At 37.3% G+C, this 22,539-nt stretch overlaps 1 pseudogene; it reads left to right on the forward strand.

Moving 5' to 3' along the window:
* Positions 1-18,066: 18,066 nt before the first annotated feature.
* LOC129508648 (ubiquitin-like-conjugating enzyme ATG3) lies at positions 18,067-20,426 on the forward strand (annotated as a pseudogene).
* Positions 20,427-22,539: the final 2,113 nt, after the last annotated feature.

The raw sequence follows: 22,539 nt of genomic DNA on the forward strand, positions 1-22,539 counted from the left end.
ATAAACATGGATAGATTACATTGAAACTATGTGGGCTGTTTATTTAAAGCATATCACATGGAGAGTTTTTCATATAGATTAATGGTTACATTTAAAGAAATGGGACTCTTTCCCTATAATATTTAACAAACTTGTTCTTTAATATGCGTAAAGATATTTCTGCGTCTTTCTGCGTTTGGCAGAAAGACAACAACCTGTACCCAGCTTCTTGTTCCCTATAAGAATTTGATCTTAGTAGTAGTCTTTCTAGTTCTGCTGCTGCTCCGATGGAAGCATGTGGGAAGATTCCTATACTATCATGAAGTTATTTATATAATAGATTGCTCTGTGCAACTCATGACACATCACAAAACATAAACCTCAACCACAGACGCCAGCTTTCTGATAATGCAAGTACCTGACCGAAAGGATCGGTCACATCACAAACTTCTGAATATAAGGATGAAAACTGTGAGGTATAAATCAAGATCACCCCAAAAGAATAGTCAAGGATAAGAAAAAGGGAAAAAGAAAGAAAAGAGGAAGAAAGCTGGCCCATGCTACATCAGAGCAGGATTATTTTTCATTCTCAGGGCTATCCAAATACAATTGTGGAGGAAACTGAAAAAACAAACTTTAAACGTAGCCAGTAGGAAAACAGTTTCTGATGGAGGTTGCCTCCCTGCTCTGAACTGGAGAGTCTTGACAGCAAATGCTTGCTGGGGATCATGACTTAATAATTACAATTGAAAGGGTTAGTTAAGAATGACGGACTGACATCATGAAACAAATGAAAGATGACGAGGGTGAATTTTGAGCTCCAATTCTCTCCCATGCCAGGGAAGCGTTCGACACCCTCTCTGCCTCGGTGTGTCTGGAGCCTCCTCTTCTTGACCTGTCACATTCGTGGCCATTCACTTGTCATCCTCTGCATCTCATTGTTATCCTGTACTGATCCACGACAGAGCCAGAATAGGTTCTTTCTTAAATGTGTTGCTTTTAGCTGTTGCCGAGAACCCCGCCCCTCCATGACTGCCTGCCACAGACAGGCTCACCTTTAACTATACTTCCCCAGCTGAAATGATGTCTGTTACTAATTTCTGCACAAATCTGTGTCTGATAAAACCTTGGAGAAGGGTCTATCTTCTTGCTCCACTTTACACTACTGTGAGTGTAAAACATTCTGACATTTTTGCAGAAAGACAACAACCTGTAAAAAGGGGGGGGAGGTGAACTACTCCGTATAAATCATTGACTCAGTTATACTGTTAGATAATCCTTAGTGTTTCATATCTGCGCTAAGGGAATTAAACTTGAGATAACTAGGAGAAGTGTTATGAGGCAGCATTTATAGAAAATAAAGACTTTTAGGGGAATCCTTAGATATGATTTTGTCTATACTCATGACTTACAAAAATTAATACATACAGTAAGAAAATGTAAGAAAATATAAATTAAAATTGGTGAAACATTAGACAGAAGGAAAATAGAGTAAATTATGAAATGGGCCAAAGAGTCAGTACAAAATACATTAATGAAGTCTTAAATATTTGCAAGTAATGACTATAAATTAGGCTCTGAGCTTTCTAGTGGCCCACACAAAGAAGCAACCATTGCAATAGTGCAGTCATTCTAAGTTCATAGTCCTGGACATGACTATTTTTAGGGGGGAATATACAGAATTTTATTTCAATGAACGCTCAAATATAATTCTTTCTACTTCAAATTTGTATACCCAGTATTAGGCATACTCTATCTCTGGCAGATGGGGAAGAGCTTAAACATTCATTTCATGAAAGGATAAATACATATCCTAGGCCAAAATTTGGCAGTAATGAAAAAATAACATCCTAATTTTTTTCTTGAAAATATTTAACAATATTAATGGTTTACAGTCACACTGCAGATCTTTGACTTTCACCTATCTGTGGTCATAATCAGCTCAGAATGCTTTCCATCTAGCCTTTGCAGACTTTTCTTTATTGGTTTGCTAAATATGATTGTTTGTACTCAGTATTATGCTAAGGATCCAGAATTATTTCATTGGTATTTTATAAGTAACTGTTTGAGGCTGAAATTCCCCAAATCTTATTATTCTAATTATAAACTTTAAAGCACTTAATTATATTATTGTATGTTACAATACCTATTTGGCAGATATTTATTTTTAAGGCTTATTCCTCATAAACATAAGATTACAAGGTATAAAAAAAAACCAGCGCAACACCATTTATAGCGTGTGTGAGTCATAAATTCATAGTCTCATCCACATGTAAAATGTATATGGCTAAGATATGAATAACAACATGGAAGAGAGGGAAACAGGTTAGAAATAATGAGGAGAACGCAAATTTAAAAAGAAATGTATTGTTTAAGCCACTTAGAGTAATATTTTGTTTCTGATTCTTAATCCAAAGCACAAAACAGCTTCTGAAGATGAGCATAATTGTATCTCCCTTTTTATTTGCAATAATTTTATTTTGGTGTTTCAAGTTGAATTAGCCATTAAGATATTATTTTAGTTGCTGAATGTATTAAATCATTTGAAACAAATCATGTAAGGGACTAGGCATGCTTCCTAAGAAATCTGTTCTGAGTAAGGTGAGTACTCATTTTAACAAGGCATCCACAGTCCATTGCTGGATTCCAAAACATTTATACTCTGTTACATTCACACAACTAGTCTATAAATGTGCCAATTTAGTTCTGACACATCAAGCATAAATTTGAGTTTGAAAGTCTCACTTCACTGAGTTTTACCGGTGTCCATATTGTTCTATGATAACAAATGACATTTGGGCCATTGTGGATAAGCTTGTGCTGTATCTTAAAAATGTTCACAATTTCCTTTTGTTCTGGTTCAGTTTTGGACCCTAGATCATCTTTCACATAGTAACACATTCACTTTACCATCATGCTTGCACAGTAGTTTACTTCATAGACTGGGTGTTTCCTGGATGTATTTTACCAAGGCCCTGCAAATTGTGCCCAACCAACATGTCATAGTATTAGACGTGGCTTAGAGGTCACTTTGAGAACCTGTGAGGAAAGTCAGACATGGGAGCTCAGTAGCACACACTGCAGTGGCCCTCTTCTCTGATAAAGTTTATGAGTTGTGATCAGCCAAATAAACTCTGGTGATTGCTGGAATGAGCAATCTGACCTCATGACTGATCATGAGTTATATCAGTATTTCTGGAATGTTCAATGGGGAAAAAAAGATCAGGAAGGAGTAAGATATAACATTAGAGCAACAATATAATTTATTACTAAGACTGGGACAGTTATGACCATAAAGAGAGCTATACTAACAATTATACTGGGAAAACAATCATAAACCAAGACTGTCCTGGGAAAACTGGAATGAATAATGCCCCTAGATAGCAGTAACTCAGTTACTTCCTCCAAAAGGTTCACATCTTAATGTAGGAAGCCTGACAAATAAATGTACAGTCCATATACATCTGTTAACCATGAGAAATAGAAGTTTAGACCTGCATTAGGGAGCGCGAAGATCAGTATGATTAGCAATATTTGGCAAAATAGTTTCAGTTGCCTATTATTAAAGACCGAATTAATTTAGAATCAGAATCTCTTATGATCCCAAATAAAGATACTCTGAGAGGTAAATAAAGTGAAAGTAAATAATGTTCGTGTTCCTCTCAGGGTATAAGTGGTATTAACTCCTCTGGCCACTAGGGGACCACTTAGCACTTTGTACATTGCCTTGAACTGCTTTATACCATTTTGCACATAGACTAAGAAAAGACAACAGAATGCTAATTACATCAGGGTCCTGTGACATCTCTTACCTCTACAGCACATGCTAGTAATTGATTATATGATACTGTTGTCCAGTTGCTTCAAGTGTCTTAGTTTGGTTTTTCCAACTCATGGACTTCTAAGGAATATCTGAAGTCTTTGGCTCATCCAGCCAAATGCCTGAGCAGAGCTGCGCTCTCCATAAAAACTGGATCCATATTTTTTCTTTTTTTACTTGAATAACAGCCCTACCTGGGAACTTCCCTAGCTCTTCCTTAAGTGTTGAACTCTAACCTCAGATAATAATTTGAGCCCTGGAAATAGCAAAAAATAATTAAAATAACTGCATTCCTACTAGGTACCAAGTGCTATGTATTTATATATAAACATTTTTTTTCTAATCCTACAATTTCTTTCAAGCAAGTGTTATTTTTTTCTCATATTAGAGATGAAAAAACTGGGATTTTGGTTGAATTTCTCACCCAAGGTTCAAGACTATATAGATGGAGCAAAGGTGAAATTTCAATCACTATCCAAAGTTTGTATGACTTCTTCTGTCCCATAACAGGTAGGAAGAAAAGATAACTAATCATCTGGTTCTTGTCATGATGTCCATGAACCTTAGTTTCCGAGCAAAAAACACACAGAATTCTCTCACTGGGAATTTGTTATGGAGTCTACAGAAACCTCTACCCTATGATGTCTGCCTTGAGAGCTCCATATGTCCTACATCATCACCTACTGAATGGGGGATTCAGGGAGTCATCCTGGGGAGTAGCTCTGTGCCACATTAGGGACAGAGGTACCACGGCATGGGTGGGATGCTAAGGTGTCAGCATCCTCAAAAATCTCACTGCCTGACATTATTTGATGTGGATAATGCACATTTTGTCGTTTTTAATTTTATTAATTTTATTATGATTTTATATAGCTCTTATCTAAAGTGCTATAGATGGATGGTTGGATAGATAGGTCGATAGCTTGCTTCAAGGCTTGTGCTACATGACTACCACAAGATCATCTGATGTGAAATTTCTGCAGCAAGCACACCGACTAACCTCAAGTATTACACTGTCATCACAGTCACTGTATTGCGACTTTTAAAATTTTAATATAAAGCTGTTAAATATATGGACTAGGCCATCTCTTATTCATCTTGGAATTCCCAGTCATGCTTCCTGGCACATACTTCCTGACACATAGCAACTAAAAAAAGAAAGAGAAAAGTGCCCTCCATCTATCACCTGAAAGCCAATTCCATTTCCAGGGGAAAATCAAATGCCTTCCCTGAAATTGCCAGCGAGGCCTCTAGCTACAGTTCTCCTTGAAAATACTTGCTTACAACAACTTGTGTGCCCTGCATGGGGCAGCTGCTCTTACACCTCTGCCTTTTCCAATTCCCCAGTTGGAAAATTGACCCAATAGCCTTTCCACAGAGAGTCTTTATATCCTAGCAACACCAACAAAAACAGTTAAAATCGAATATTAGACATGGCCAGCTGAAAGGTACTTCAGCGATGTCACCATGTTTCTCCGACATCCATCCACCACGTCTACTCCATTCTCTTCAATCCTAAGTGTCGGTCCATTTCTACTAGAGAGCATTTGAGTTATTTCTTTTCTTTCCTTCTCTCCAGCTATTCCAGGTGCTGAGGTATCACCTACCATCCTAAGGGAGGTACAGAATTATTTTCAGAAATTAAAGTCTTTGCAGATTCCTAAGATAAAACACCATTTGTTTAAAGATTTATTAATTTATTTTAGATAGGAGAGAGAGTGCAAGTATGCGAACAAGCACATGAGCAGGAGGAGGGGCAAAGAGAGAGGGAGAATCCCAAGCAGACTCTGCCGAGCATGGAGCCTGACACCAACTGGATCCCAGTACCAGAGATCATGACCTGAGCTGAAATCAAGAGTTGGCTGCTTAACAGACGAAGTCACCCAGGTGCACCAAGATAAAATATAATATTTAACCTCCCAATGAAGGGAAGGAAAAAGGAAAGAAGGGAGTGGAGGAGGAGAGAAGGGGAAGAATGAGGAGAGCAGAGATGGAGAGGAGAATGGAAGCCACTGACAGACCATGTCTGTTGTGTAAGCATGCAGGGAAAATGTGTTTCAGTCTCAAAATATGATCAGCCTCTTCCTAAATCTTGTAATTTGCTGGGGCACAGTCTTTCTTTCCTTCTCTACCTGCCTCCTGCTCCTGTCTCTTTAATGACATGTTATCGATGCAAATAGCACATATTTAAAGTATACAATTGGATTTTTGGACATTTGTATACACCCAAGAAACTGTCATCACAATCAACAAAATGGACATATCCACCATCCCAACGCTTTCTCTACTTTGTAAACCCATTAGACCTTCCCTATCCCCTATCCTCTCCCTGTCCTCAAGAAATCACTCATCTGCTTTCTGCCACTATAAATTACTTTGCATTTTCTAGAATTTTATGTAAAATGAGATCATATAGCATTTACTCTTTTTTCAGTCACCATAATTATTTTGAGATCCATCATATTTTCCATATATTAATAGTTCATTATTTTTCTTTGTTGCAGAATTCCACTGTATGCATATATCAAAATTTGTTTATCTGTTCACACATACTGAGCTATTTCCAGTTTGGCTATTGCAAATAAGACCAGGGGTGCCTCGGTGGTTCCATTGATTAAGTGCCAGACTATTGATTTTGGCTCAGGTCATGATCTCAGGGTCATGTGAGATGGAGCCTTGTGTCAGGCTCCACACTGAGCATTGAACCTACTTAAGATTCTCTCCCTCTCCCTCTGTCTCTCCCTCCATTGCATGCACATACATGCATGTGTGGGTGCTCTTCTCTCTAAAAACAAAACAAAGTAAATAAGACCAATGAGAATATCATGTACAAGTCTTGATATGCTTTCATTTCTCCTGGGTAAACATCTAAAAGTGGAATGGCTGAATCATATGATAGGTATACATTTACATTTTAGGAAACTATCAACCTGAAAAAAAAAATTTAAAAAAAAACTATCAACCTGTTTTCCAAAGTGGTTGTACCATTTGATGTACTCACCAGCACTGTATGAGAGTTCTAGTTTCTGTGCATTCTTCTCTATGTTCCATATAATCAGCCTTTGAAATTTTAGCCATTCTAATAGTTGTATACTGGCATCTGTAGTACTTTTAACTTATAGTCCCCTAATGTCTAATGTTCAACATCTTACATATGTTTATACACCGTCTACATATCTTCTTTGGTAAACTGTTCAAATCTTTGCCCATTTTTTAATTGGAGTGTTTGTTTTCTTACTACTGGATTTTAAAGTTCTTTGTCTATCCTAGAAACAATTCTTTAACAGATAAAAGCTTTGCAATATTTTCCCCCAGTCTATGGCTAGTCATTTCATTTAATTAACAATGTCTTGTGAAGGGCAGGGGTTTTTAATTTTTAAAAAACTGTAAATTATCAGTTCTTTTATGAATCCTCTTTTTCTGGTCTTATCTAAGAAATCTTTACCTACACCAAAGTGACAAAAATCTTCTTTGTTTTCTTCCAGAAGTTTTACTATTTTAGATTTTATGGTTAGTTTTATCATCCATTTGACTTACTTTTTTGTATATGGTGAGAAGTATGGGTCAAAGTTCTTTTTTTTTGTTTATGGATATCCATTCTATTTGTTGACAAGATGATCTTTTCTTCACTGAATTGGTGACCTGATCAAAAATCAGTTGTCCATATACTCTCTAATCTGTTTCATTGTTCCATTGTCTATCTTGATGCTAATATTCTTAATTTCTACACCTTTATAAGTGTTAAAATGGAAAATGTCAGCCCACCAACTCTTGGGCTTGTTGTTTTTCCCATATAAGTATTAAAATCAGTTTGTCAACATCTGCCAAAAAAAGTCCGCTAGTATTATGATTAGAATTGCATCAAATTTACAGATCAATTTTGGGACGACTAATATCTAATCAATATTAACTCCTTCAACCCATGAAGAGTGTACTTTTCAATTATTTACATCTCCCTTAATTTCTCCCAATAGTATTTTATAGTTTTTAGTGCACAGGTCTTTCATATATTTTGTCAGATTTTACACTATTTTACATTTTTCATGCTGTACTATAATATATGAGATATATTAAATTGTAAGTTATAGGAGTCTTCTGTTGGCATATTCAAATACATTTGCACATAGATGTTATATCCAGAAATATTGCAAAACACTTTTTAATTAGATTTCTTGTAGATTCTATGTGATTTTTGTACACAAATAATCATGTAAAATGACATGATTCCTTCCTTTTTGATTTGGATAACTTTTTTTTTTTTTTAATTGACTGTGCTGGCTTGAATCTCCAACGCATTGTTGAATAGTGGTGGTGACAGTGAGCATCCTTGTCTTGTTCCTAGTTCTAGGAGGAAAGTATTCAGTCTTTCATCATTAAGTATGTTAGCTACTTTCAGCAGATTTAATAAATTCCTTTCTAATCCTGGTTTCCTGAGAGACTTTGCTTTTTCCTTAATGAGGAATAATTGCTGGATTTTGTCAAATACTTTTTCTAGTGAGGTGATCATAAGGATTTTCTTTTTTGGTTTGCAAATGTTAAACCAACTTTGCATTCCTAGAATCAGCTGTGCTTGGTCATGATGTATTATCCTTTATGTATATTTGGATTTACTTTGTTAAAATGTTATTTAGAATTTTGTATCTGTACTCATGAAGAATATTGGTCTTTTTTTTAAGATTTTATTTATTTATTCATTAGAGATACAGCGAGAGAGGCAGAGACATATGCAGAGGGAGAAACAGGCTGTGGAGAGCCTGATGCAGTACTTAATCCCAGGACCCAGGGATCACAACCTGAGCCAAAGGCAGGCACTCAATCACTGAGCTGCCCAGGTGTCCCAGAATATTGGTCTTTGATTTTATTTTCCTGCAATGTCTTTGACAGGCTGCAGTACCAGGCTAATTCCAACCTCATAAAATGAATTGGGAAGTAATCTCCATTTCAGAGGAAAAAATACATTGCCACAGTATTCTGATTTTTGGAGTTATAAAAAATAAATCCAATCCTCCATGTTTAAAAATAGTTGCTTTGTGATCTCCTTTTCTTTTACATACTTGTCATATGATATGCTCTCCAAAACCTGGACTTTACGCTCCTCCTCTTGAAAAGTGACAAACTTTTACTCCCCTTCTTAAGATGGGACTCTGAAAAGAACACAGCCTAGTAATATTTTCTTATCATTTTACTGAACAGTAGGATTTGTGGCCTTTAGTCTTGTCACTTAGCTTTTATTAATGCAGCCAAAGGTGGCTTTACTACAAACTAAACCTTTGCTACCATCACAGCCATAAGCCATGTTATTGCATCATAGAGCCCAAGAAAGCCCCAAATCAAAGTATCCTCTCCTCTATCCTTGAGAATAAATTTCACTGTGCCTTTATCCAAATTGAGAAGGCCTCTTCTTAAACCACGTACACAGGATAGATCTAAAGAATATAAACCTCTTACCCTTGGCTGGTGACTACAAACAGATTAAGAATAAAAAATCTGAGTTCAAGGAAAGTCTTTTGTTGGGAAGTTCTCCAAGGTTACCTTTATAAGGAGCCTTAGACAGCAAGTTACTGGCAAAGACCAAATCTAAGCATCATGAGAAAATTGGAGGTTAGGCGTGATTGAACAACTCTAGTTATTGGCACTAACAGAAAAACTCTTATTCTCTTATTTGTGTGAGCACCTGAGTGGCTCATTCAGTTAGGCCTCCAACTCTTGAATTCAGTTCAGATCATGATCTTGGGGTCATGGGATAGCGCCCCATATGGGGCTCCATGTTGAGCATGTAAAGTGCTTAAGATTCTCTCTCTCCCTCTCTCTTTGCCCCTCCCCCCACTTGTGCTCTCTCTCAAGAAAAAAATCCTTAAAAAAAAAAACAGTGATATTTGTAACTTGTACTTTGATCTAAGTATATATATAAAAAAGATTCACTTAATATGAAAAGCACCTCTTATTCAGTGTCTCAAGAGTAGCAAACATTATCTTGAGATGACCGGTAGTACCTGTCCTCTAATTACAGGCTTTTTGTTCGTAGGACATGAAGCAACTAAGATAAGAAATATATGAGTTAACTTTACCTAAAGTTTACTGAACTTTTGGTAGAGAATGAGCTCTAAATAAAGTCAGCAGAATATTTGGTAAATAATAGATAATGTAGGGCAGCCCTGGTGGCGCAGCGGTTTAGCGCCACCTGCAGCCCAGGGCGTGATCCTGGAGACCCTGGATCGAGTCCCACGTCAGGCTCTCTGTATGATGCCTGCTTCTCCCTCTGCCTGTGTCTCTGCTTCTCTCTCTCTCTGTCTCTATGAATAAATAAATAAAAATCTTTTAAAAAATAATAGATAATGTATAAGTATTTGCTACATAAATGATAACAGCAACAAAAATTGACAGAATGAATGAGTGGGTCCTATAACCATCCAGGATAAAGGGACAAAGAAACAAATACATAAAATTAGGATAATTCAAGGAAAGTTTATATACAAATCACTGATGACAAAGACATGAGTAAGTTATAGAAGATCCATAAAGGATGGCACAGAAATCCTGGGCTGATAGAAGTGGAGCTGTTGCCACCTCTAGACCTAATGAATAAGAAGAAAGAGGCATGAAAGCCCATTGGTGTAATCTGTACAGCATAGCCTACAAAATAGGCAGTAGGGTGGAGACAAGGACAAGGGTGGAGAGTGGATCTTGAGGAATAAGCAGAGGATATTCACTACGAATAGGTTGTGAACCAGGCTTAAGAGCAATCAACTCTGGAAATGGAAAAGCTACCAATGCAGCAGGTTGAGCTTCAAGCTGTGGAAGGAATGTCTAAATAAATTAATATTAATAGGCATAAAAGAAATTGTTATTCAGATGGTGTCTGGAGCACAAGTACACCAAAATGTTAATAATACCCCCCCCCCAATAAAGTATCTTAACTCACATTTACCAAAGACCAGTTTCCAAGCAGGTCAACAGTAGGAATTTGATACCCTTCCCTTCATAGCAACCAGGAGGTGCTAGGGACCAATAAAAGAAACTTTAAAAATGATCCTGAGTTGGTACACTGTTAATCATGTTGATATGTTGTTGATTATTTTTAAACTAAAAACAAAATGAACTCTTCTTAAAACTTAACTTCTTAAACCAAATGTCAAAGTAGGAATTCTGAACTGAAAAAGAACATACAAGTCTACTGCACTAGTACCCCAAATCGAAGTCTCCTTCAGGCAAATTTACTACCATGATTTACTATAAGACAGGCAGTGGCCTCTCATCTCTCGGCTCATGCCTTTCCCCTTTTACTCACGTTAGTCTAGTGATAAATGATGTAGAATTTCTGAGAGAGAGAGAAAATTATGCCCAATATAAAAAGTGGTTGAAAAAGCTGATTACAGAGTCATTAGCCCCTGTGGGCTCATTTTATTGCTATAAAGTCATCATTCAAGTAGACATATATTTAGCTTCTGTGGCCTTCGTTTGTGGTAAGCAAAATAACCTCAGACAAAAAAGGGAGCCCAAGTTCAAACTTCCTATTTTTAGTGATGTGACAATCAATTTGCTAAATTAGAAAAGCCCAGAGGAGAAGCAGAGGAATGTCATCAGCGTGTGTTCCTTGTACTGTGTGCCACTCAGAACACGTGTGGGGATGGGTTTACTCCTAGGTCACATATTCTGTGAGGCACTCTTGAAATGCAACCTGTGGCCAGGAAAAGGTACCAAGAATGATGAGGAATTTATATACACCTTGACACTGAGAAATAGTAGTCTTTTAATTTAATTTTTGGACAGATTGTAGAGAATAGATTAATTTATTCACCAGCTAGTTCAAATAGTTTATGGACAAACACAATTTCAAAGTGAGCTATTCATTCATTCATTTATTCAATATTTATTGACCAAATATAATTTTTCTGTTACTGTGCTAGGTTTTAAAAGTTAAAGGAGACTTTACTAGCAAGCCCTGATTTTAAAAATGGTGAACTCTGTATCATTTGTGGGTTTGTAATCAAACACTATTTGTGAATGGTAGTATAGAAAGTAGAACATTTGTGTTCCTTATTTTAATGTGCATATCAATCACCTGGGAATCTTAATAAATTGCAGGTTCCCATGCAGTAGATCTGGGCTGGGGTATGAGACTTTGCATTTCTGACAAGTTCCCAGGTGATTCAGATACTGCTGGTCTGTGAGCCATCCTTTGACTTAGCAAGGCCTAAAGGTCACTGCCTCTCCAATATTCTCTGATTTTAGTAAGAATCAACAGATCTATTTTGTGTCATCTCAGATGCAGTGTCTTGCCTTTCAGGTAAAGAAGCAAAATTAGAAGACATTTTTTGTCAGATATCTGTCACTAGAAGAGTGAGAGCTAACTCTCTTTGCAGAGTTTGTCTCTGCATCCTGTCTTGCTATTGCATCTGAATTAAGATCTTTTACCCATCTTATTAATATAAATTGTAAACCATGTGAAAAAAATACACCAATATAGAATCTTCATTCAAAATCTTAGTTCTGAGCTACTCTCCTTCATATTTCCTTGCACTTAATCCCATTCTGTTGTAGCCCATCTTATGCTCTAATTCTCCAGTACTGATATTTTATTTGCCCTTCAGAATTGACATTTCAGGCTTTTTTTTTTTTTCAGGTCCAACCTTGAAATAGTTCAGCAATGATCTTGATATCTACCACATTACTTTTACCCACTGTGAAGATCCAGCCCTCTCGATAAATATTCTTACCCCTTTAGCTCAGAATCAGTCTCCCTGAAACTATTTCTGCCACTGGGTTTTTCCTGTCCTGAGTGAGAATTGAACGAATCAAGGCTATTGAGACCAATTTGCCATCTCAGGTGACCCAGAACAGTTTCAGATTTCCGGAAATTATTAGAAAGGCAGAGTTTATACAATATAATTTCCAAGCATAGTCTATTTTTTTCTGTAAGTAAAAGCCTGAGGAGAATACTGATAAAACTGATACTAGAGATTCACCGAAGTAATGATAGTTATGATCTTTGGGAAAAAAATGGAATGATTTTTCAGAAGGTAAACTAAGAGTTTACAAGTACAGAAATGTACTCCATTTTACAGGCAAGATCTCCAAATAACCTCCTTTTATCAAAAACCCATCCTTAGATGTTTCTGTATACTTTTTATAAATTTGACTACTAAACTGAATAAACTGAAAAAAAGACATTAGGAAAGCATATAGTCATTGAGAGAAACTGGAGTGATTTGAATAAGAATGAGCTAATTTTTAAAAATATTTTATTTATTTATTTGAGAGAAAATGAGAGGACAGGAGCAGAAGGGGAGGAAGAGGGATGAGCAAACTCCATGCTGAGCCCCATGCTGATGTGGGGCTCGAACTCAGGACCCTGAGATCATGACCTGAGCCAAAACCAAGAGCTGAGTGCTCAACTGACTAAGTCACCCAGATGCCCCAAGAATGAGCTAATTCTTAATCAGTCTAAACAATATCCCTCAATTTTGGCAGCATGTATGCAAATATAGCAACACATATAGAAAAGTGGCCATTCCATTTCATATTTATGTCCACCATCTATGAACACTGACAGAATTTCTTGTCTGAAGAAATCAGCTTTGTTAGTGAGAGGGGACTCTCACTAACAACTTGTATTCTCTTTATTTTCTATGTATTAGACTTGCTTTCCTCCCCTGAAAAGAATTACAAACTCTTACAGGTAAAGACTGTGTTTGATTCTTCCTTTGCATTTTCCTTGGCACCAGGCACCTACTAAGGACTTTAAGAATGATTATTGTTTGATTATCGAAGATGTTAAGACAAATTATTTTACCTGCAAGAGATATTATACGTGCTTTCTTCAGTAAGAAGTGAGTCACTTGTAAGTGGTGCTCAAGAGGCAGAAAATTGTAAACATGGCAGAGACCTCTTGGACTACTGTTTTGAATTCTAGAAAGGGCAGGGCAGAAATTCTCTGGGATAAATGTGTGCAGCCACCTGCTCACCCGTTAGAGGGCAGTAGAGCAAGGAGACTGGGCAGGGCCTTTACTGTCATTTCATCGTGTTTCCTGTGGCGTCCACTGCTTCAGAACTACTATGACCCCTACCTGCACTTAAGAAGAAAATGGTGTGAGGACATCTTGTTACTGAGCCATTCAAGAAGAAAACCAGGCATGTGTTATATGTACCATGTTTGTGTGATGATCATTTGAACTACTTCCAAATCTGGGAGGAATTAGTAGCCTTATGCTTTCTTGTTTCTCTTTTCAAAATAAAGTTGTGTCATTCTCCTTCCCCATCTTTTTATTCTCTGCCTTGGGCTCCATGATGTATGTGGGTCAACTTAGCTGGGCCACCATTTGCAGATATTTGGCTAAACATTATTCTGGATGTTTCTGTGAGAGTATTTTTGGATGAGATTTAAGTTTGGTGGATTTTGAGTAAAGCAGATTACCCTCCATAGTGTGCATGGGCCTCTCAATCAATCAGTTGAAGATCTGATGAGAACAAGACTGACCTCCCCCAAGCAAGAGAGAATTCTACAGCAGAAGTCTTTGGACGTAAACTATAACAACTACTTTTCCTAGTTCTCCAGCCGAATGACCCACTCAGCTTATTTTAAACTTTGCAACCTCCATAATCACCTGAGCCAATTTCTTAGAATCTCTCTCTCTCTCTAAACACACACACACACACACACACACACACACACACACACACACACCCTATGGGGTTCTGTTTCTCTGGAAACCCTAATGAACACTCTTTTCACTGTGATATTTGGAAGTTTGTCCTTTCTCACATGGCCAAAATGGCCACAAAACATTTAAAAACTCAATCAATTGAAGAAGGCACTGACATAAAAGCAGCCTATCCTCAGTTTCCCAACTGACTTTGTGCAAATGAAGGAAGCAGCTGGATAAACTGGAAATGCTTCCAGTATTTTCTCCACTCTGAGAGAAAACTTCTCAAGCAAGGTTCTGAGTACATGAGTTAAACTTTCACTTCATCTATCTGGCTGCACATAAAGATTGTTCTGTTGAACTTGGCGATAAATGGATGATTGAAGGAGGAAGGCTGATAAGGGTGTCATGGAAAACAGGGGACCCCCGGAGCTTTTAAAATGAAGAATATGGAACTGAGAAAGTAAGCAGCATAAATCAAATGTAAGAAGATCCTAACCAGTATTTCAAGACAGAAGCTGCAGCATTTTACAGGAAAGCTGGAAATTAACTGATGAATCTCACCTATGGCACTGCTCTAGTTTCTTTAACTTGATTTCTGTCCAATACTAGAGAGTAAGGGTGATATTTGTTCATGTTTACAAGCTATAAAATACAATCATTTTTCCAGTTACCCACTGTCTAAAAACAGTTTTTTTCTCAAAGATCATCATTGACTATAAAAATTCAGCAGCAGAGAAAAGAATAAATTTCAAATAATCATACTTTTCAATAAGTACCATGTAAAAAGATTTCCTCTACAAAATAGGAAGTCTCCCCATAATTTTTACATGGATCTTGGATGGTTTGTCAGCAAGTGTATTTCATTTCTTTACAATTTCAAAAACCATGAAATCCTTACTCTTCCAACTGCTGACTTTGAATTTGTTTGTTCAACACATCTGTGATTATCTCTGGACAGGAAAAACAATAAAAGAAGTGAACCCACTGAAAATTTCATTTATCCTGCCAAGTGCCCTTACAACTTGTCCTAATACCTCTTCCTTCCCCATCCTTTTTTTTTTAAGTTTATCTCCCAAACAGTGATAAGTCCAAGGTTACATATTATCTACAGTTTTCAAATCAGTACTACCTTATATCACCATTGCTGCACAGTTTAGGGCTTTGCGGCTAGCTACCATGACAATAGATGCACAGCCTGGAACCAGTTTTAGTTAATTAGAGTCAATCAATCCAAACTTTGCTAACTTACTCATGTGAAACAATAGTATAATGAACCAAAGTCGGCAAGATGATTGGGAAACACAAATTATTGCACCCTGATAAATTAAATGTGACTATTACAAAACCTTCTTTCTAAATGAATACTCAGGGAAGGAATATGAGTCTTTAATATAATTACGAATACAGGGGGCGGGGATGAAAAGCGCTATTAAAAGCCCCACCTTTTTTTAAAAAAAAAAGGAAGAAAAATAGAGGTTGTATTATATGGGAAGATCTTGCAGCATCTTTATGAGTAATAATTTGGGAAAATAACTTCCTGTTGGTTCTGGTAATTGGATGGGGTACACAGAAAAGCAGACCATGCATACTTGGGGGTGCTAGAACCATGGCCGGGTGGTGAAAGAGCAAAAGGAGAGAGGCAGATGAGCCTAGACCTTTGTGTCTGTCTGTCCTCAGTGTCAAGAGCATGAGTTTATGTGACCCAGGGGTCAGTGCTTTTGGTAATGTATGAAATTGAATGAAAGCTTTTCCCTAGAACTCTGGCAAATCTGATGTGCCAGCACTGGTGTTCGTGACACACATGCTGAGACCAAGGCCTGTGATAGACTAAATAAAATATACGGCCATTTTATACCTGTAATTGACAGAATAAGACAAACCCAAGATTCTATCTCCCATTAGCCAAACCTTTCTGTTGTTTTATCCCAAGGTAACCTGTGAATCCTACCAGAACTTTTACTTGGGTTAAAAAACCATGTTGATAAGAAAGAATTAAATGGGAGGTAAGAGAACATTTGTAATGCAAATTGATGTGAGGGTACTAGACATCCCATTTGGGAAACAAGACTTGGGAAACAAAAAACAAACCCGGAAAGGGGACTGAGGAAGGTAGAGAAAGGAAAAAAATGTTGAAGGATGACTTTTAAAACAAGATCCTGCCTCAACTTAGGCCAAAATTGGTCCTATTTTGGGTGTTGGCAGTAAAACATCCTGCATAAAAACTTTGGAAGAGACAGAGAGCAAAGAGGTCTGACTTGGAGTTTGAAAATCTGGGTGGGGAGTCTTCTCTCAGCCAGTTAGATGATCTATTTGGCCTCTGTTTCCTTATCTGCAAAATGGGGTGTTAAGGTAAATCATCAATGACGAAGCTTCCATCTCAAAATATCCCAACTCCAGGTACAATTTCAAGAACAGTTTTTAATAACTTACTACATGACATATGTTAGCTACAACTATGTATTGAATATCTCCCAAATTCAAAACTGAAAATTAACCCCCAGGTAATCGTATTAAGCAATGAAGCCTTAGGGAGATGACTAGGTTATGAGGAGAGAGTCCTCATTAAAGAGATTAGTGGCTAAATAGAAGAGGCTCTGAAGAGCTCGCTCATCCATTCCACTATGTGAGGTCACATTAAAAAGATAGGCATTTGTAAACCAGGAAGGGGACTCTTACCAGATATTGAATTTGCAGGCACCTTGATCTTGAACTTGCCAGCCTCTAGAACTGTGAGAAATAAATGTTTGTTGTTTGAGCCTCCCAGTCTATGGTATTTCTGTTACAGCAGCCCAAATGGACCAAGACAACTAGGAGTTACTTTGTTACTTCGGTCACATAAGCAGGCAGATCAAGGCAAACTCCAGAGATCTTTACAGTGTGGTTCATAAAGACATCATATGTTATGTTAGGTTTTATTGTTTTATATTGAACACTCATCTATTTTCTCACAATCTAAATCACAGCTAACTTAAAGTCTTTATATACTGTAAGCTCATATACATTTTGTTGTCATTTACCAAGTGCATAAACAGCTTGTCTTAAAAGAGCCTTAAAGGTTGGCCCTGCATCCATATCAAGGTTTGGATGTGTCTTGCTGGGCTGGGTGGAAGACAGCATTTGTTTCATTTTCCTTATTGTTTACAGATGACTGCTGCAATGGTAGGGTAGCTCACTTCATGTCACAAATGAATTGTCAAATAATTTGAATCTTTTACAAGACAGGAAATAGTAATTTCGCTTTCAGTGTCCTGCCATGTCTAACACAGTACATCAGTTATAGACAGGCTTAATCAATAACTATTAGATGATGGGTGGATGCAGAAATGAAAGAATAGGTTACAGGTGGGTGGGGAAATAAACATTTGAATAAATGGAACGTTAATATAAACATAGTGGCATATAGTTTATATTTCTTTGCATTTGGCAAACTTAACGTTTTTATATTTAGAGACTTACTTTGAAAAATGGCACTATTTTAGATAATAGAAACATATGATAAAATTCTACACATTCTTATATTCATTTAACATATTCATACTCATTTAACTACTAAGAAAAATGTATCTAAAAGATAACAAAAAATTTTTAAAAGATAACAAAATAATTTTTACCATCTTGAAGATGTGTGGTCTGATTAATCCCACCTGCCACATCTCAGATTCAACTTCCATCATCAGCTATGAAATGAATTCAAACCAAGGGTTTATTTTCCAGATAGTTTATACCTATGACTTAAACCTCACAAAGCCAGTTGCTTCTCCCCAAGCCACACAAAAACCACCAAGTTTTTCACTGGCCATGACACCGCCAATTGGTGATGAAAAATTTCCTTGTGCTTTTGACATTTCTGTGTAAAACGACAGCTGCTTCACTCACTTGGAAGCAGCCTTTTTCCCCCACTGGGGATTAAAATCCCCAGTGGAGGTGGGTGGGCATCTTGCTGGCAATGTTGCATGCATACAGAGATTCTTAGATACTCCATAGCTGACAGCTAAAATGAACTCATTCTGTGAGGGATATGTTTTCCAGTGGAAGACAGCCAGACCTGCTTTCCTTAGGGGAATAGACTATGAGGGGTACCGTGGCCCTGTTCTCATCATAGTGAGTCTAACGCCCACAGTCACATGGGGCCAACTATGTACACTGTAGAAACCAAAGGCTAATACTTTAAGTGCATCTTAACTACCAGAAGGAAAATCCTAGGTCAAAAATGAGCAGACAATTTAAAACAAAAACATATCTATGAATGCACTGGGTCCTCCTCTTTTTTTCCTGTCATCATCATCATGATCAATATTATATTATTATTCTCTCATTTGACCTATGTTCTTACATTTCAGACTTCCTGAAACTTTAATATTGTTTGTTCCCTCTTTCCTCTGGTCTCCCTTCTCTTCCCGTAGGTACCTTAAATCATACTCTCAATGAACACTCTCATTCCTTGTGCTCTTAAAATTCAAGCCCAGGGAAGAAATGAGATGAGTTTCATTTAGTCACATAACCTCAAACAGTTGAGCCCTTAGAAGGCTGCCATTCTGATGTATTCCATACTAATTATTTTGGCCCAGATCCTACTGATAGTGTTTCTGTTGTCATTAAAATGCACCTTGTGAATGGCACTCCCTTACTCATCAGATCCACAACTATCATGAAGAATTTCAGTGTGACTTCTAGGTTAGCTCCACATGAACTCAGGATAACCCTAGAGGGTGGGATACAAGTAGGAATCAGAAGACTCCACTTTATATACTGCTCCCACTGTGGTGTGGATCTGTTAGTCTCATAGAGTTGTAATAAGGATGAAAGTGCTTAGTAAAGGGCACGGGGACTTGTTAATATTGACTATGACAATTCAGAGCAGTAGAGTAGAAAGAACTCTGTGGAGATTTCAAGTCTTCCTTCAGCCATTTAACTATGTGACATCATTTAACCTCTCTGAACTTCATTATCAGTATCTATAAAATGATAACATATTGTTTTAGTGATATAAATGTGTATATATATACATATATAGAAATACATGTTTTATATATATGTGTGTGTATGTATATCTAGATCTGACACTTCTCTGACTTTTCTAAATGGTTATTTCAGAAAGGTACTGGAAGTGGCTGTGTACCTGATCCCGGTCCTCAAGGAATCAAAGTTTGAGGAAACAGGTGTTATCACCCCAGGAGAGTTTGTGGCAGCTGAAGATCACTTAGTCTACCACTGTCCACATGGCAACAGGGAAAGAATTGAAAGTAAAGGCATACTTACCAACAGGCAAACAACTTTTGGTCACCAAAAACGTGCCTTGCTACAAGCAGTGCACACAAATGGAGTATTCAGATGAATTGGAAACTACCATTGAGGAAGATGATGGTGATGAGGGTTGGGTAGATACTTATCATAACACAGGTATTGCAGGAATAACTGAAGCACTTAAGGATGTTAAATTAGAAAGCAAGGACAATATAAAACTTTAAGATTGCATAGTAGTATGTGAGGAGGAGGAAGAGGAAGGAGAAGTTGCAGATATGGAAGTATATGAACAGAGTGGATTGTTGGGAACAGATGAAGCTACCCTAGACACAAGGAAAATAGTAAAAGCTTATAAAACTGAAACTAATGCTGGTGGTGAGGATGCTATTTTCCAAACCAGAACTTATGATCTTTATATCACTTATTATAAATATTACCAGACACCACGACTATGGTTGTTCAGCTATGATGAGCAAAGGCAACCTTTACCAGTTGAACATATGAAGACATTAGTCAAGATCGTGTGAAGAAAACAGTGACCTTGAAAATCACCCTTGTCTCCTATCACCTCCTCTGTGTTCATACAGGCATGCCAGGTGATAAAGAAAATCATTAAGACTGTTACAGAAGGAGGGGGAGAACTTGGTGTTTCTATGGATCTTCCAATTTTCTTGAAATTTGTACAAGCTGTCATTCCAAAAATAGAATGTGACTACACCAAACACTTCATAATATAATGAAGAAAGCATAGAATCTATCCTAATTATTGGTTCTGATTTTTATTTTTTAAAGATTTATCTACTTATTATTTGAGAGACAGCAGGGGGAGGGAGAGGAAGGAGAGAGGCAGACCCTCTGCTGAGCAGGGAATCCATGCAGGGCTTCATCTCATGACCCTGAGAGCCAAAATCCAGAATTGGACATTAAACCAACTGAGCCACCCAGGTGCCCCTGGTTCTGATTTTTAAAGGATTAACCCATACATGTGATCATTGACCATATTCACAAATGGGTACAATTTCTTTAATAGAGGGACTTACATGGTTATGCATTAAATTTAAAAAATTCCATTAAATAGCTATTTCACTGATTACCTATGTTAAAAAGTTTAAGAATATCTCTGATAATTTTCTAATAATTTCTGTATGATCTCCAGAGTAATGGAGAAAGTCTCATACTTGCTAGTATTAGTACAATGCAAAACACATAGTAATTATCATTAAAATGAAGCCAACAATAGGTAGCAAAAGGCCAAAACCTGTTACTACAAAAAAACAACAATACATTTATGGCAATGTATAAAAACTCCCTTCTTTTATCACTTATTTTAAAGATTTTATTTATTTATTTATTCACGAGAGACACAACACACAGAGAGAGAGAGGCAGAGACACAGGCAGAGGGAGAAGCAGGCTCCATGCAGGGAGCCTGATGAGGGACTCGATCCTGGATCCCGGGATCACGCCCTGAGCCGAAGGCAGACACTCAACTGCAGAGCCACCCAGGCGTCCCATCACTTTTTTAGAGAATGTCTAATATTGTGCTTTCTCCCCTATGATCCATATTATGATACAAAGAAGCTCTTTATTACTCTAATTTTTATCAAGATTCCACTTTTCCTAAATAAGCCCATGATCCCTAAATTTCTGTTTCCCTGTTGGTTTCTCTTGTGTTTCTCATAATTTTATGTCCACTTCCTCTTGATATCTCTAACTGGATGTTTCACAAGTCCTTGAACACAGCAGCTCCAAAATCTGAACTTACCATGTTTCTTTCCCAAGCTATTCCTCTTCAAGTGTTTGTCCTGCAACAATTGGCCAAATATCCACTCACATGCTCATAACAGAAATCTTGCAATGATCCTTGACTCCCTTTCCCTCACACCCCATATTTGTTGATTATTCTCTTAAAATGTATCTCTAATTTATCAATTTCCCTCTACTTATTTCCACTATTGACTCCAGTGTCAGTGATGAACCATTATTGCCTCTTCATTTTCTTTTTATACTGACCAAACCCTTTCCCAGCCTGTTCAAACTCAAATTTGAATGCCATTTCTCTTTTTAAAACTCCCATAAATACTACATTTTTAGGCTAAACCATCATATTACTAGCATGTCTGGGTTTTTAATATACAAAGGAGTAAATATGAGGGAGTGGAGTGGTTATCTACTTGGAAGAAAGAAGTGAGGGAACTTTTCTTGGAGCTGCATTTGCTTGGGATGCATGTTACCCCTGGCCTCATCCACAGTCACATCCCTAGCATGGCCTTCAATTCCTTGAAAGCACCAATTCCTGCCCAACTTCCTGTCTCGCCTTATGTCTTGCTTCCCCTTACTCACTGTATTGGGGCTTCATTGCCTAGCCCCATCCTTGCCTTCTCTAAATGTACCAGGTTCTTATGCACATTTGCTGGTTTTCCCTCTGCTCATATCACTCTTCTTTTCACCACACTTCCCCCAAATTCCTAATCCTCCCCATTTTTACCATCTTTCTAGTTTCTGTTTAATTATCACTTCTTCAGTGAAGGTATCCCTTTTCTAGGTCAGATTCTCCTCTTCAATGTTATGAGGTACCTGAATTAATCAGTTATAAAACTTATTACACTTATAGTGACATGATCTTTAGGAAGCCTTTTATTTGAAGTTCACCTACCTCACTCATTATGTTCTACACCCATAGAACCCTCTGTACCTGGATTTGGTTCATCCCTGTATCTGTACCTAACATAGGGCACACACCAGGGACTCTACACAAATTTGTTGAATAAAGAAATTACTAAGTCTGTTTAGATCACTTTTTTCAAACTCTCTATCAGTTCTCAAAAAAAGACCTTATTTTCATTGTATG

The sequence above is a fragment of the Nyctereutes procyonoides genome, unplaced genomic scaffold (genome assembly GCF_905146905.1).
Source record: "Nyctereutes procyonoides isolate TBG_1078 unplaced genomic scaffold, NYPRO_anot_genome, whole genome shotgun sequence".
In the NCBI taxonomy this organism is placed as follows: Eukaryota; Metazoa; Chordata; class Mammalia; order Carnivora; family Canidae; genus Nyctereutes; species Nyctereutes procyonoides.